Source organism: Schistocerca gregaria, chromosome 1 (genome assembly GCF_023897955.1).
Source record: "Schistocerca gregaria isolate iqSchGreg1 chromosome 1, iqSchGreg1.2, whole genome shotgun sequence".
NCBI classification, from domain to species: Eukaryota; Metazoa; Arthropoda; class Insecta; order Orthoptera; family Acrididae; genus Schistocerca; species Schistocerca gregaria.
Window position 1 is genome coordinate 250,484,049 of NC_064920.1, and position 14,280 is coordinate 250,498,328.

Sequence of the window (14,280 nt, forward strand, 5' to 3'; positions counted from 1 at the left end):
ACCAATCCATCTGGCAGGATACCTTCAGTTCAGAACACAACATGCACAAAAGGGATTATGTGCTGGACATCCATCGTATTGATACAGCAAAAGCATTCTGGTTCTTAGTGGCACTTCATCCAGAAGATGAGGAAGAATTCGTCTGAGGAAGTTGGTATACACAGTACTGTTTAGACTATCAGTGATGAAATAAGGGCCAATAATTGTAATATAAGCATCCCTCACCAGATATTAACTCTTCATTGATGCTGATGTTCGACCTGTTGTGGGTTGTCGCTGGACCAATAATGCATATTCCTTGTATTCACCTGTCCTTTGTTTGAGAAGGAACATTCATTGGTAAATAGAACATTGGAGAAGAACTTCAAGTTGGCAAGGATTTGCTGCCGTGCCTGCTGACAGAACTGTACACGATTCTGGAAATTATTCCCATGAAATTCTTGATATAGGTGTACCTGGTAAGGATGGAACTGCTGATGTGTAAGAATACGATGTACACTGGTTTTAGGAACTCCAATCTCGTGTTCAAGCTGTTGTGTATTCACACGTGGATTCATAGCAACGAAAGTGAGAACAGTAATTTTGGCAGCTTCGCCTGTGAGAGCGCTATGACGATTGAATTGTCATGGGTTGAAACGTCCTGTTTCCTGAAGCATCGCAACAAGATGAGAAAACACCTGTTGGGAAGGTGGGTTCTCGTCAGGATATCACTCTCTGTACAGTTCCACTGCCTGTGTAGCATTTTGCCTACCTTCAACAACAATAAATGAAATGTTATGTCGATGCATTTTGTAGGAAGTACAGTCTTTACTGAATGCCTACTGTACACAACAGTATTTAAAAGGACTGAACTATGTACTAAACATTCCCGTACATAAAGAAACAGTATTGCAATTACTGTTTTGCCTACTCACACAACTCTTCAACTGACAATGGTTGAGCGAATGACAGGTGTGAATTCTACTTATGTTTACATTTGTCCTCTGTCAACGTCAGCACGTGGATGTGTTCCATTACGCTGAGTATGTGCTCTAAGCACTTGGAGCGTCAATGTCAGTGTTGTGTTATGTAATTAATAATGTTGTGTTTCAGTGAATGGTACACTGTGATACATTTTTGAATAGGTCTTTAGGAGAGGAAATGAATTACAGAATAAAAAATACAGGGTGCCATTTAGAAATGTCATACTGCTGTTCATATCTTTGTAAAAAACAAAGCTACACTGAAGGCAATCATGCTGATTGTTGTCCCCCTGATGGCTAAAGAACATTTGCTTGAAACATTTTGTAGTTTGCATCTGGACAAACAGTTAATTAGGGTGGTCAAGATAAATTGGACACCCTGTACACGACTGAAACTACAGTTTTCAATTAAAACTCTACAAATGTGCCAGTTACATTCAAAATATCATGATAATTATGACTAATATTGAAAAAAAAAAAAGAAACCTAGCCCAAGACCAAGAATACAAAAATGTGAAATTATCAATTTTTCAACCAAAAAGTTTCCTCAAAATCTTTTGAGAGAGGTTGATGTCTCCTGTGCACATCAGCAATACATGCGGCATGCATCAGCAGTGGCACGACAGAAAATGTAGTGTGCAGCGATCAGATGGCAGCAAAAGCAGCAGTGCTGTGACGCCATGTGGTAGACAATCATATCAGTACGAGCACTCCCATTAGAAGCCATATGTCCCAAAATTCATGTGTGATTTTAAATGCTGTGGTGGTTGTGGCACTTTTTCTGTCCCATCAGTGTGGTGAACCATCAAATCACCAAAGTTAATGGCTGTCGGGCTCTGCTAGCACGTGGGTGGGTGACGGGAAGGGTCTGTTGAGAAATGCTGGCATGCGGGGTGCACTCAGCTCTTGCGAGGCCAGTTCAGGAGCTGCTTGATTGAGAAGTAGCGGCTCTGGTACAAAAACTGACAGCAGCCGGGAGAACAGGTTGCTGATCACATCTCCCTCCATATCTATATCCAGTGATGCCTATTGGCTGAAGGTGATCTGGCAGTTGGTCAGTACTGTTGGGCCATTTGAGGCCTGCTCGGGCAGAATGTTTAACAGGAATGTGGATGCGATCTATACAGGTAATATGAGTGATTTTGTATTAAAATTTTACAGGGTAATGTAGCATTAGCAGTTCATATGTGCAAGTTCAGACATGGTCATCAATATCTGTAAACCCACGAAGTTGTTCAGTCTTTGTATATTTTAGTTAGTATCTATTTTGGTTAAGAATTGGACCTCATACTGCTGCTGATAGATGAGTGATCTGATCGGTGATGAGCAAAACATGCAATATCAAGTCATTTGACAGCAGCCAGATTAAGGGTGTTCATCCCATGTGATCCTTCATCTCTGAAGTCTTTCATGCACTGGGCTTTTCATATTCCACTGTGTCAAGGGTATACAGTGAATGTTTTTATTCAAGAAAACTGTCACCTCTAGTGAAGTGATGTGAACAACAGTCTACTGTCCATCACAGATGCAGAAAGTGTATGGTTCACAGTACAGCAAGTAAATTGCTATTACTGGATGATGACCACAGCTAGTGATGTGCAGCTATTTTGTCCAGAGCTACCTCCTCACAATGAGGCACAGGAAGTACCTCTGCTCACTGTCGGGTCCACTGGATGCTCCAGACAAGAGAGATCATCACTTCGATGGCTGGATTATAATACATGTTGTACAAGCAGATGACAGATTATAAATGTATTGAAAATCGTGCAGTGATGGATCCTGCTTACCATTAGGAGTGGAGAGATTACTGTGTGAGGAATATTGTAAACAAAATTAACTGGGAGCCGTGATAGGTCTGTTATCATGTTGAACCAATGAAAGTCATAAACAGGAATTTGCTGTTTAGTCATTTTAATCTGTTTGTTTGCCTACAGCATACTGCACGTATGATGCGTGCCTTCAACAAGAAAATTCACCACTCAGTCATTGTCAAATTATGACAGAGAGGTTCAAGCAACAATCCACAAACATAAGGATTCTTGAATGGTCCATCAGCTCACCTGATTGTAATCCTGTTGAGTATATCTTGGGTGTCACTGAGCGTTTGTCCCAGTTCCTAGTATTAAATGTTACTATGTAGGTATCTTTAATTTACTTGTCCATGAGTAAGTGACCAGCTACACTCTCTTGAAGCTGAAGATACTGCCTGCATTCTCCCATAGTCAGAATTGTTTCATAAAGTATATCACTTCAAAAATAAAATGAGAGTGGCTCTTAGTGGCCACCAATGTTAGAAAATGTAACCTAGGCTAGACAAAGTCAAGATAAAAATTATTTATGTGTCTCGTATTGTTTGAAGAAGTAACCATTGAACTGGGGAAAAAAAAAAAAAAAAAAAAAAAAATTTGGCTGTGATTTTTGCCTATGGAGAAGAATGTACTATTTGGGAACTATAGCTTGGGAAGTAGAATCCCCAGTTCTGAGTGGTACCAGTTGAAAGATTTCATGCCCATAATGATTTGCAGATGTTTGTTGCCACATGTTTTGCATATTATTAGCTGCTGTTGACTGCATTGTGTGCTTTGACATCATGTTGTGTATTTTTGTGCTGTTTTGATTGTGATTTTTTTCAAAAAGAGTGACATGGTGGCTGCTGGCTCATCACAGGAGTTATCTTCTTCTCCAGTTATGAAAAGGAAGCTGGTTATTAGGAGCAGGTCAGAAAATTATGTTGAATACAGTGAAGTGCTGTGGTGCTGAGAAAGTACACAAAGAACTGGTACATCCAGTTGCGCAGTCTTCCCTCAGAACTGCAATATACTCCAACAAGTGTAGAATTACTGTAATTAAAGTTTTTGCCAGGAATCATCCAGACATACCCCAGGAACTCCTGACAAGAAAAAGTTAACCATAGTTGTAATTCTAATAGAGAGTAACTCAAAAGAACACCACACTTCGTCATTGTTGTTGTTGTGGTCTTCAGTCCTGAGACTGGTTTGATGCAGCTCTCCATGCTACTCTATCCTGTGCAAGCTTCTTCATCTCCCAGTACCTACTGCATCCTACATCCTTCTGAATCTGCTTAGTGTAGTCATTTCTTGGTCTCCCTCTACGATTTTTACCCTCCACGCTGCCCTCCAATACTAAATTGGTAATCCCTTGATGCCTCAGAACATGTCCTACCAACCGATCTCTTCTTCTGGTCAAGTTGTGCCAAAAACTTCTCTTCTCCCCCATCCTATTCAATACTTCCTCATTAGTTATGTGATCTACCCATCTAATCTTCAGCATTCTTCTGTAGCACCACATTTCGAAAGCTTCTATTCTCTTCTTGTCTAAGCTATTTATCATCCAGGTTTCACTTCCATACATGGCTACACTCCATACAAATACTTTCAGAAATGACTTCCTGACACTTAAATCTATACTCGATGTTAACAAATTTCTCTTCATCAGAAACGCTTTCCTTGCCATTGCCAGTCTACATTTTATATCCTCTCTACATCGAGCATCATCAGTTATTTTGCTCCCCAAATAGCAAAACTCCTTTACTACTTTAACTGTCTCATTTCTAATCTAATTCCCTCAGCATCATCCGACTTAATTCGACTACATTCCATTATCCTCGTTTTGCTTTTGTTGATGTTCATCTTATATCCTCCTTTCAAGATATTATCCATTCCATTCAACTGCTCTTCCAAGTCCTTTGCTGTCTCTCACAGAATTACAATGTCATCGGCGAACCTCAAAGTTTTTTTTTCTTCTCCATGGATTTTAATTCCTACTGCAAATTTTTCTTTTGTTTCCTTCACTGTTCGCTCAATATACAGATTGAATAACATTGGGGAGAGGCTACAACCCTGTCTCACTCCCTTCCCAACCACTGCTTCCCTTTCATGCCCCTCGACTCATAACTGCCATCTGGTTTCTGTACAAATTGTAAATAGCCTTTCGCTCCCTGTATTTGACCCCTGCCACCTTTAGAATTTGAAAGAGAGTATTCCAGTCAACATTGTCAAAAGCTTTCTCCAAGTCTACAAATGCTAGAAACGTACATTTGCCTTTCCTTAATCTTTCTTGTAAGATAAGTCGTAAGGTCAGTATTACCTCACGTGTTCCAACATTTCTACGGAATCCAAACTGACCTTCCCCGAGGTCGGCTTCTACTAGTTTTTCCATTCGTCTGTAAACAACGCGTGCAGCTGTGGCTTATTAAACTGATTGTTCGGTAATTTTCATATCTGTCAACACCTGTTTTCTTTGGGATTGGAATTATTATATTCTTCTTGAAGTCTGAGGGTATTTCACCTGTCTCATACATCTTGCTCACCAGATGGTAGAGTTTTGTCAGGACTGGCTCTCCCAAGGCCGTCAGTAGTTTCACTGGAATGTTGTCTACTCCGGGGGCCTTGTTTCAACTCAGGTCTTTCAGTGCTCTGTCAAACTCTTCACGCAGTATCGTATCTCCCATTTCATCTTCGTCTACATCCTCTTCCATTTCTATAATATCGCTCTTGTATAGACCCTCTATATTCTCGTTATACGTTTCTGCTTTACCTTCTTTGCTTAGAACTGGGTTTCCATCTGAGCTCTTGATGTTCATACAAGTGGTTCTCTTATCTCCAAAGGTCTCTTTAATTTTCCTGTAGGCAGTATCTATCTTACCCCTAGTGAGATAAGCCTCTACATCCTTACATTTGTCCTCTACCCATCCCTGCTTAGCCATTTTGCACTTCCTGTCGATCTCATTTTTGAGACGTTTGTATTCCTTTTTGCCAGCTTCATTTACTGCATTTTTATATTTTCTCCTTTCATCAATTAAATTCAATATTTCTTCTGGTACTGAAGGATTTCTACTAGCCCTCGTCTTTTTACCTACTTGATCCTCTGCTGCCTTCACTACCTCATCCCTCAAAGCTACCCATTCTTCTTCTACTGTATTTCTTTCCCCCATTCCTGTCAATTGTTCCCTTATGCTCTCCCTGAAACTCTGTACAACCTCTGGTTCTTTCAGTTTATCCAGGTCTCATGTCCTTAAATTCCCACCTTTTTGCAGTTTCTTCAGCTTTAATCTACAGGTCATAAACCAATAGATTGTGGTCAGAGTCCACATCTGCCCCTGGAAATGTCTTACATTTTAAAACCTGGTTCCTAAATCTCTGTCTTACCATTATATAATCTATCTGAAATCTGTCAGTATCTCCAGGATTCTTCCATGTATACAACCTTCTTTCATGATTCTTAAACCAAGTGTTAGCTATGATTAAGTTGTGCTCTGTGCAAAATTTTACCAGGCGGCTTCCTCTCACATTTCGTAGCCCCAATCCATATTCACCTACTATGTTTCCTTCTTTCCCTTTTCCTACTGACGAATTCCAGTCACCCATGACTATTAAATTTTCATCTCCCTTCACTATCTGAATAATTTCTTTTATTTCATCATACATTTCTTCAATTTCTTAATCATCTGCAGAGCTAGTTGGCATATAAACTTGTACTACTGTAGTAGGTGTGGGCTTCGTATCTATCTTGGCCACAATAATATGTTCACTATGCTGTTGGTAGTAGGTTACCCGCATTCCTATTTTCCTATTCATTATGAAACCTACTCCTGCATTACCCCTATTTGATTTTGTGTTTATAACCCTGTAGTCACCTGACCAGAAGTCTTGTTCCTCGTGCCACCGAACTTCGCTAATTCCCACTATATCTAACTTTAACCTATCCATTTCCCTTTTTAAATTTTCTGTCCTACCTGCCCGATTAAGTGATCTGACATTCCACGCCCCGATCCGTAGAACGCCAGTTTTATTTCTCCTGATAACGACATCCTCTTGAGTAGTTCCCGCCCGGAGATCCGAATGGGGGACTATTTTACCTCCGGAATATTTTACCCAAGAGTACGCCATCATCATTTAATCATACAGTAAAGCTGCATGCCTTCGTCCTTATTACTTTCAAATATGTACTCGATTACTGGCATAGTATTTTGTACAGAGTGTCAATGCATACAGTGATGACTAATAATACATTTTTAATCCATTAGGAAAAGATTGTGTTGAGGGACATTGAATAAATTGTTGGTGAATCCAGCAATTGCTGTCAATAAGGACATAATAGATGAGTTCTACACCATGCGAAAGGTAGTGCCTAATGTACAAAAACTGCTATTTCTTTTATAGAAAATTAACTAGAGATGGAGTAGTACCTCTGATGGAGTAGTACCTCCCTGAGAAAAGTGTTGAACTTTATTGGTTTTGTACAGAGAAAGCTGACACACAAATATTTTGTTTCAGTGAATAGGAGATGGGCAGGTTAATGTGCATCAAATGTTGGCAAAACAAAGATACTGTGGTTATTACTGTGTGGGGAAGTGTCTAGAAAACTAACAGTTGAAATTGTGAGTCCTAAAAAGGGATTTTGTCAGACAAGCACAACTACAGTTCATGGCCAAATCAACCCAGTGAGACTGTCAGTGTCAGATGAATTCTGCTCATTTTGAAAAATGGTACAAGTATCTTGTGTTACCAAATCTTTCTTCTCAGTCTGAAATAATCATGGACCTCTTATCACAACAGGCAGGCCAACAAACTGCCCATAGGATTGGATGGGAAACTATCTGATAGTGTGAAATGATAATTAAATCAAGACCCTACGCTGCGGACAGGTGTTGATATACATCAACGGGGACAGTTGAAAATGTGTGCCTTGACTGAGACTCAAACCCGGGCTCTCCAGCTTACATGGCAGACGTTCTATCCATCTGAGCTACCGAGGGCACAGAGGATAGTGCGACTGTAGGGATTTATCCCTTGCACACTCCCCATGAGACCCACATTTCCAACATGATGTCCATACACTACATTTCGTAGTGCCCCTGCCCATTAAGCAGGAGATCCCAGGTTCGAGTCCTGGTCGGGGCACACATTTTCAGCTGTCCTGTTGATATCAACGCCTGTCTGAAACGTATGTTGATATCAACGCCTGTCTGAAACGTAGGGTCTTGATTTAATTATCATTTCATTCTAGAGTGCTGCATGGTCACCAGTGGTATCTGATAGAGTGGCTACTGAAGAGAGTATCTGATGTCTTGAGAGCATGTCAAAGGAAGCTCTATACTCCCTGAATCAGGAGAATAGGTCGGCTGCAAACTTATATACATCTGGCATATTGGCCACAAGCTATTGTGACTTTAATGCATTAGAGTTAATGTGGGCAAAAATGAAGACATTAGGGAGTGGTATCACAGGTGACACATCATCTGAAACTAAGTTGAATCTTGCAGATATTTCCTTTCAGGCTATTATTGAGCATGACTGAAAAGATTACTGCAGAAAGGTACAAACAGCTTGAGGAGAAGCAATGAAGGCATGACAGTGTAATGAAAATAGCCGTTGATAATCCATTGTCAATATGAACACTTCATTTACCAGTGATGAGTCTGAGTACATTGCAATAGTTGTGATGGTTATTTTCTCTGTTGTAATTAGTGTAGTATCTTTCCTTCATGGTTCAAGATTTTAATAAAAGTTCATATGTTAATTTAAAGATATTTTAAGGAATAAAGCTTCACATTAGTAATCATTTACCAGCAATAAAGAGTATTTAATAGTCAGGTTCAACACATACTTTCACTCATAGCCGAATATTTTGATTTACTGTATAATTCAAGCAAGCAGTTCTGTTGTCTTGAAAGCAAAGTGTATAAATCACACACTATTGTAATCTAGTTCTCTCTAATGAAATAAATTTCTTTTTGAGATTAGTTCAATTATGACAAGATGTTGCTACACTGATGATAAACTGCAGTTGGCAGGCATAATTACATACACACAGCTTTGCTATAGATCTCTCCCAGTAAAGTTTCTAGTCATGTGCAACTCTTGAGTAAGAGCGTTTAAATAAATTCATGATAGTTTAAACGTTCTTAATCTTGCAACATTAATAGACAGCAACTGTGCCCTAACACATATATAATTTACCCACCTACACAATCTTGTAAAGGCTGTTGACAATATTATGAAAAGGATAACTACTACTCACCGTGTAGCACAGATGATGACTCACAGATAGGCCCAACAGAAAGACTGTCAAACAAATAAGCGACAGCCAAAAAGGCCATCGGAATCACATGCCCCCCCCCCCCCCCTCACACACACACACATATGGAAATACAACTCACACATGCATGACCACAGTTTCTGATGATTGCTGAGGCGAAGCTTTGAACTGCACTGCATGGTGGGAGAAGCAAACTGGATGTTGGGGGGGGGGGGGGGGGGTAAGGAGGCATTTGGGGTGGGGATGGGGTGGGTTAGCAGGGTAGGGCTCGGGGACAGTAAAGAGCTGCTTGTGGGAGTTCACAGGTTTGAGAAAAGGGGGGGGGGGGGTAGGGCAGCTAGGTGCAGTCAGAAGGTTAGACAGAGGGAGAGAAGTGTAGATTGTGGGTGCATTGGTGGAATAGAGGGCTGTGTAGTGCTGGAATGGGAAAAGGGAAGGGGTTAGGTGGTAAAGGATAATGAGTAACAAATGTTGAGGTCAGGAGGGTTATGGGAATATATATAAATTGCAGAGAGAGTTCAATCCTGCACAATTCAAAAAAATTGGTGTTGGTTGGAAGGATACAGATTGTTCAGGCTGTGAAGCAGGCATTGAAATGAAGAATGTCATGTTGGGCAGCCTGCTCAGCAACTGGGTGGTACAGGTGTGTCTTGGCCACAGTTTGTCAATGGCTATTCATGTAGACAGACAGCTTGGTGGTTGTCATACCATACAGAATGCAACACATGGTTGTAGCTTAGCTTGTAGATCACGTGACCGGTTTCACAGGGAGCCCTGCCTTTGATGGGGTAGGTGATGCTTGTGACTGGACTGGAGTAGGTGGTGGTGGTGGTGGTGGTGGGAGGACATATGGGACAATGGTCTGCATTTGATGTCCAGGGAGGGGACAAATAAGCTAGCAGCTCTTGGAAAAAATGGTGATGGTGAGTACTCAGTGTGATGATGAGCAGGGAATGTATGATGAGACGCAATTTTGATAAAAGTAATTGTATTTTGTTAGAAATTCGAGCGGTTGATATGACAAAGATTTTCTCCCTCATAACTAGTGTAGTAGAATTCAAGAGTTTAATATAAGTTCAAATGTGATGTGTGTTAATTTTGTTTTTTACACAAATATATATGTCTGTGTATGTTTGCTATGTTAAAATGTAGGATTAAATGAAAAGTTCTTGTGTAAATATCTTGTGTAAGTAGAAATTAATGTAGCCTGTATAAGGTATTGGTCTACAGTGTGGCTGGTGGTTGGAGTACTGTAAGGAATCTTTAACTGAATATCTTAATTTGCCTCTGTGTATCAGATATAAGTAAATCAACACTCATCAAAATAATGCGTAAGGAGTTCATGTGACAACAAAATTAGTCAAAGACATGAATGAACTCAAATTATTACACATGTACATAGTTGAATTCACAAAAAACAGATGGAACGAACATTAGAAATAAGTAGAACAATGCCTTGGCAATGTTATTAAAGTGAATTTCTATCTGGACAAAACTTTTACATTTATGGGCATCATAACCTGATTGCTAAAGTTCAGTGCATAGAGATAGGATATGCGTATGCATCTATTTCTGGAGTTGAAAACATGTTTAACCTCTTACTGCCATCATGTCTTCATAATGAACATAGTTACAAATGATGTAGCTTTTCGTACAGTTTGCCTCGCTGTTGCAGGTCTATCTCACCATACTCATAATCATCAAGTGCTGACTGATGTGGCTGCAAAATCAGTTATTGGCTCAGTACCAACAACTCCTCTCTGTCTGCATCTGAGTTCCACTCAGCTGGATGAGAGCCTCTCGTCCCAGATGAGCCTGGAGAAGTCACCTAGAAGTGAAGCCTGCCTGTCAAGTTGCTGAAGAAAGAAGCTTGTTCTCTGCATTTTTCAGCATTGTGTAATTTGTGATTGACTGAATACTAAGTCTTTTCAGTGCCAATTAACGAGAAGTTACCTTACAAGATGATCTCCTTCCCTTAAACTTTCTAAGATGTTTTAATAAAAGCCCATGTTTATTTTTGGTGACTTCGGACTGCCCACAGTTTCTCTCCACAATGGTGGTTCTTCTGAAACACTGCCATTAAGCAGCATGCATCTCGTGGCCATGCTGGTTGTGAGAAACAGTCTCTGTTGTCCTGTACATCCTGAAAATGTAATCAGCAGTGTTTGACTTTGGGTGGTCAGCACCATGGTGTTTCCTTTCAAAATGCAGCCCAGCTCGACATTATGCCTGACTGGCATTTCCCTCCACATGGGAGTGAGTGGCAGTTTATGAATGAGGGTGAGGAACTGACTCCCTTCGGTTTATGACCCTACTATGTATCCCTTGTATGCAGAGCACAACTTGCTTTCACAGTGGCTTCTCATTTAGTTACGCATGCTATTCAATGTATGGAATCATAGTCTAATTATAAAGTATTGTCAATCACTGGTACGATTCACATTTCATGAATTATTCTGATTAGTTTTGACTCTTTCTCTCACAGATTTTACATAAGTTATAGGACAGTTTGGTGAAAACAAGTCATGTAACACCTGGTAGGATAACACCATATCTCTGTTGTTAAAAAATTGATTGGTAGACAGTTCAAATCTGGAACTCAAGGTGAGAGGTGCACGGTGGTCTGTGTCACATTTGTGGAAGCTGACACTCAGCAATTTTGGGGTGAAGAAGCTTATTTCCAGTCAGATCTGGACAGCAACCAGCAGGATGACATTAGATGGAGAAACAATTTTAAGAGGCAAGTATACTGAAACACATCTTTGAAAACTATCATATGAGTAATGAAAAATCTTCCAGAGACTAGTCATAACATCGTTATTGCAACAGTTTTGTAATGGAGAAGAGAGAAGATGGAAGAGCCGAAGGTTGAAGATCAGAACAACAAAGATTTAGTACAAAGATATGCAGAAGACTACAAGAGAGTGAACATTTCAAGACATCAGAATAGACTAAGAATTGTGGTTAGATTTCATCACAGAAATGCGAGTATATGGTGCGGTAACAGTGGCTGTGAATAGAGTAAGTAGGTTCTTTTATACTGACTGCGAGATGTGGAGAGACAGTGATCTACAGCAGGAAGGCAGACAATACGATAGAGAGTGAGTATTATGTGAGCTTTGTGTTATTGAAAACAGACTTTGATCATTGCTGCATTTGTTAATTATTTTAAAAGTGAGAGCCACAGTACCTGTTGAGTGAAAAGTGTAAGTTTTAACATAAATTGTCATCATGCTACTCAAATAAATTGTGATATCAGTGTCCATTGTTAAACTACGAAAGTGTGTGTGTATGTACTAACCTTTCAGATCGCCTCAAAAAATCCCATCGAAAGTGTATTAAAGAGTTCCAGAGGTTGGGCAGAGTCAAAAAACTACAGTTTGAGTAATTAACAATTTTGGCTAATTTTGATTATTACAAAATTAATCATTACCACATTGGCAACTCGCACTATCTTTCAGCAGAGCTGAAAGATAGTGGTACAATTCACCACCTTCAGATCCCTAAGTACAGCAAACACTTCATTCTCTATACTACACAAAAAACAAAATCATGGTATCTGTATTTACTTTTTTAAATGAGGAAATATTACAGTATTAATATAGTAAGACATCAATTGCAGTGTTATAATTATAACGGCTAAGGATGATGGCAGAGTTGAACTCAGTCAGCATTATGGAGAACGCATCTGAACGGGCGTCCATAGGAGCAATGCTGAGGGAGGGATAGGAAGATTGGGAGGTTGTCACTACCACACAGGTCAGTGAGGACCCTCCAGTGGATATGTGATAGAAGACCAGAGCTGCAAAAGGAGAGATCAATGGCTGAATATGTTCTGTGTGCCACGCTGAAGTGTGTGGGAGCACCAGAGTTTGAGCCAAAGATTGAGCTGTGCCCATGAAGTTTTGATATTTTTACCATGGCCAGTGATCGTTGTACGACCCAACAAAGGTTATGGGCGTTGCAGTTTCCCAAGACCGAGAAAGGGAGGGGGAGCTGAGAAAGTAATGAAAGTACATGGGACACGAAATCATTTGGGGAATCAACATTACGGATGATAAAATACTGACATGCCCTCACCTGAGCAGCCACAGCCGCCAATGGTGTTTTAGGAGGCACACGGTCACTGTATATAGAGCCCAGCACATACGTAAAACTCCACCTGATACCCTTTCAGAGTCAGTATGATTCTTAAAACAACATTGGTAACCAATAAAGGTAGGTGTTTGAGCTGCTGGAAACCACATTTCCTGGATGGTGATATATATGCAGGGTAAGTGCTTAAAAGGTGCCATAGCTCAGCCAGGTAGTGGGAAAATATGTTAAAATTCCACTGGAGGATCAGACTGTGAATAATGTGTGTTTGTGTGTGTGTGTATGTGTGTGTGTGGGGGGGGGGGGGGGGCATGAAGCGACTGGGGGAGAAGAGGGCGAAGGCAGGTTAAGACCCAGGGTCATGTGCTGCCACCAGTTGAGATGTTGGGATCCACTGTCATAGATTCTGCGGCACATTGCCTTGAGAGATGTGGTGCCTCAGGGGCCATTGGGATCTCCACCCTGGGCACAGGAGGAGGACTACATGCAGAGTCCAGTGGTGTGGGAGCCACTGGAGTTCCCTTCATCTTAGAAGACTTCTTTTTGTCCTTCTCCTTAGAAGACTGACATGGTTTCCCTGAAATGTTATGTTTTCATGGACAGAGGAAGAAACTAAAGTCTGACGGCCAGCAACCTGTGATTTCTTCAGCCACTGGCTGGCATCTGGCTGTGGACCAGCAGGAACCATGGAAGGAAAAGTCTTGAGGGCCTCTTCCTAGCTAGAGAAGCAAGAGGAGATGAGGTGACTCTGGCGGGGGGTGGTGACTGTGTCCCCAGCAGGTGGAGAGCCAGTGCTCCTGAAGTGGGTGGAGTCGAAGCACCAGAAGGCCCCCCAATCACGTGGGCAGCAGGTGGTTAGCAGGTGGCTCGGAGGGCTCACTGTAGGAGGCACAACAGAGGAAAGCACCATTGACAGAGAGGGCAATGATGTCGCGGCTGTAGCGTAATATTGTGTCATTTGTATGGGACTGAATCACTCATACTTTTTTCTAGCCTCTTGGTACATGAGGTTATCCAGGGTCTTATACTCCTGAATTTTCTTCTCACACTTAAAACTGGAGCAATCTGGTGAACAGGGAGAGTGGAGCTTGCTGCAGTTTACACCGATAGGGGTAGGGGCACACTGAACTTTCATGTGCAGAGGACGTCCACAATGCCTGTG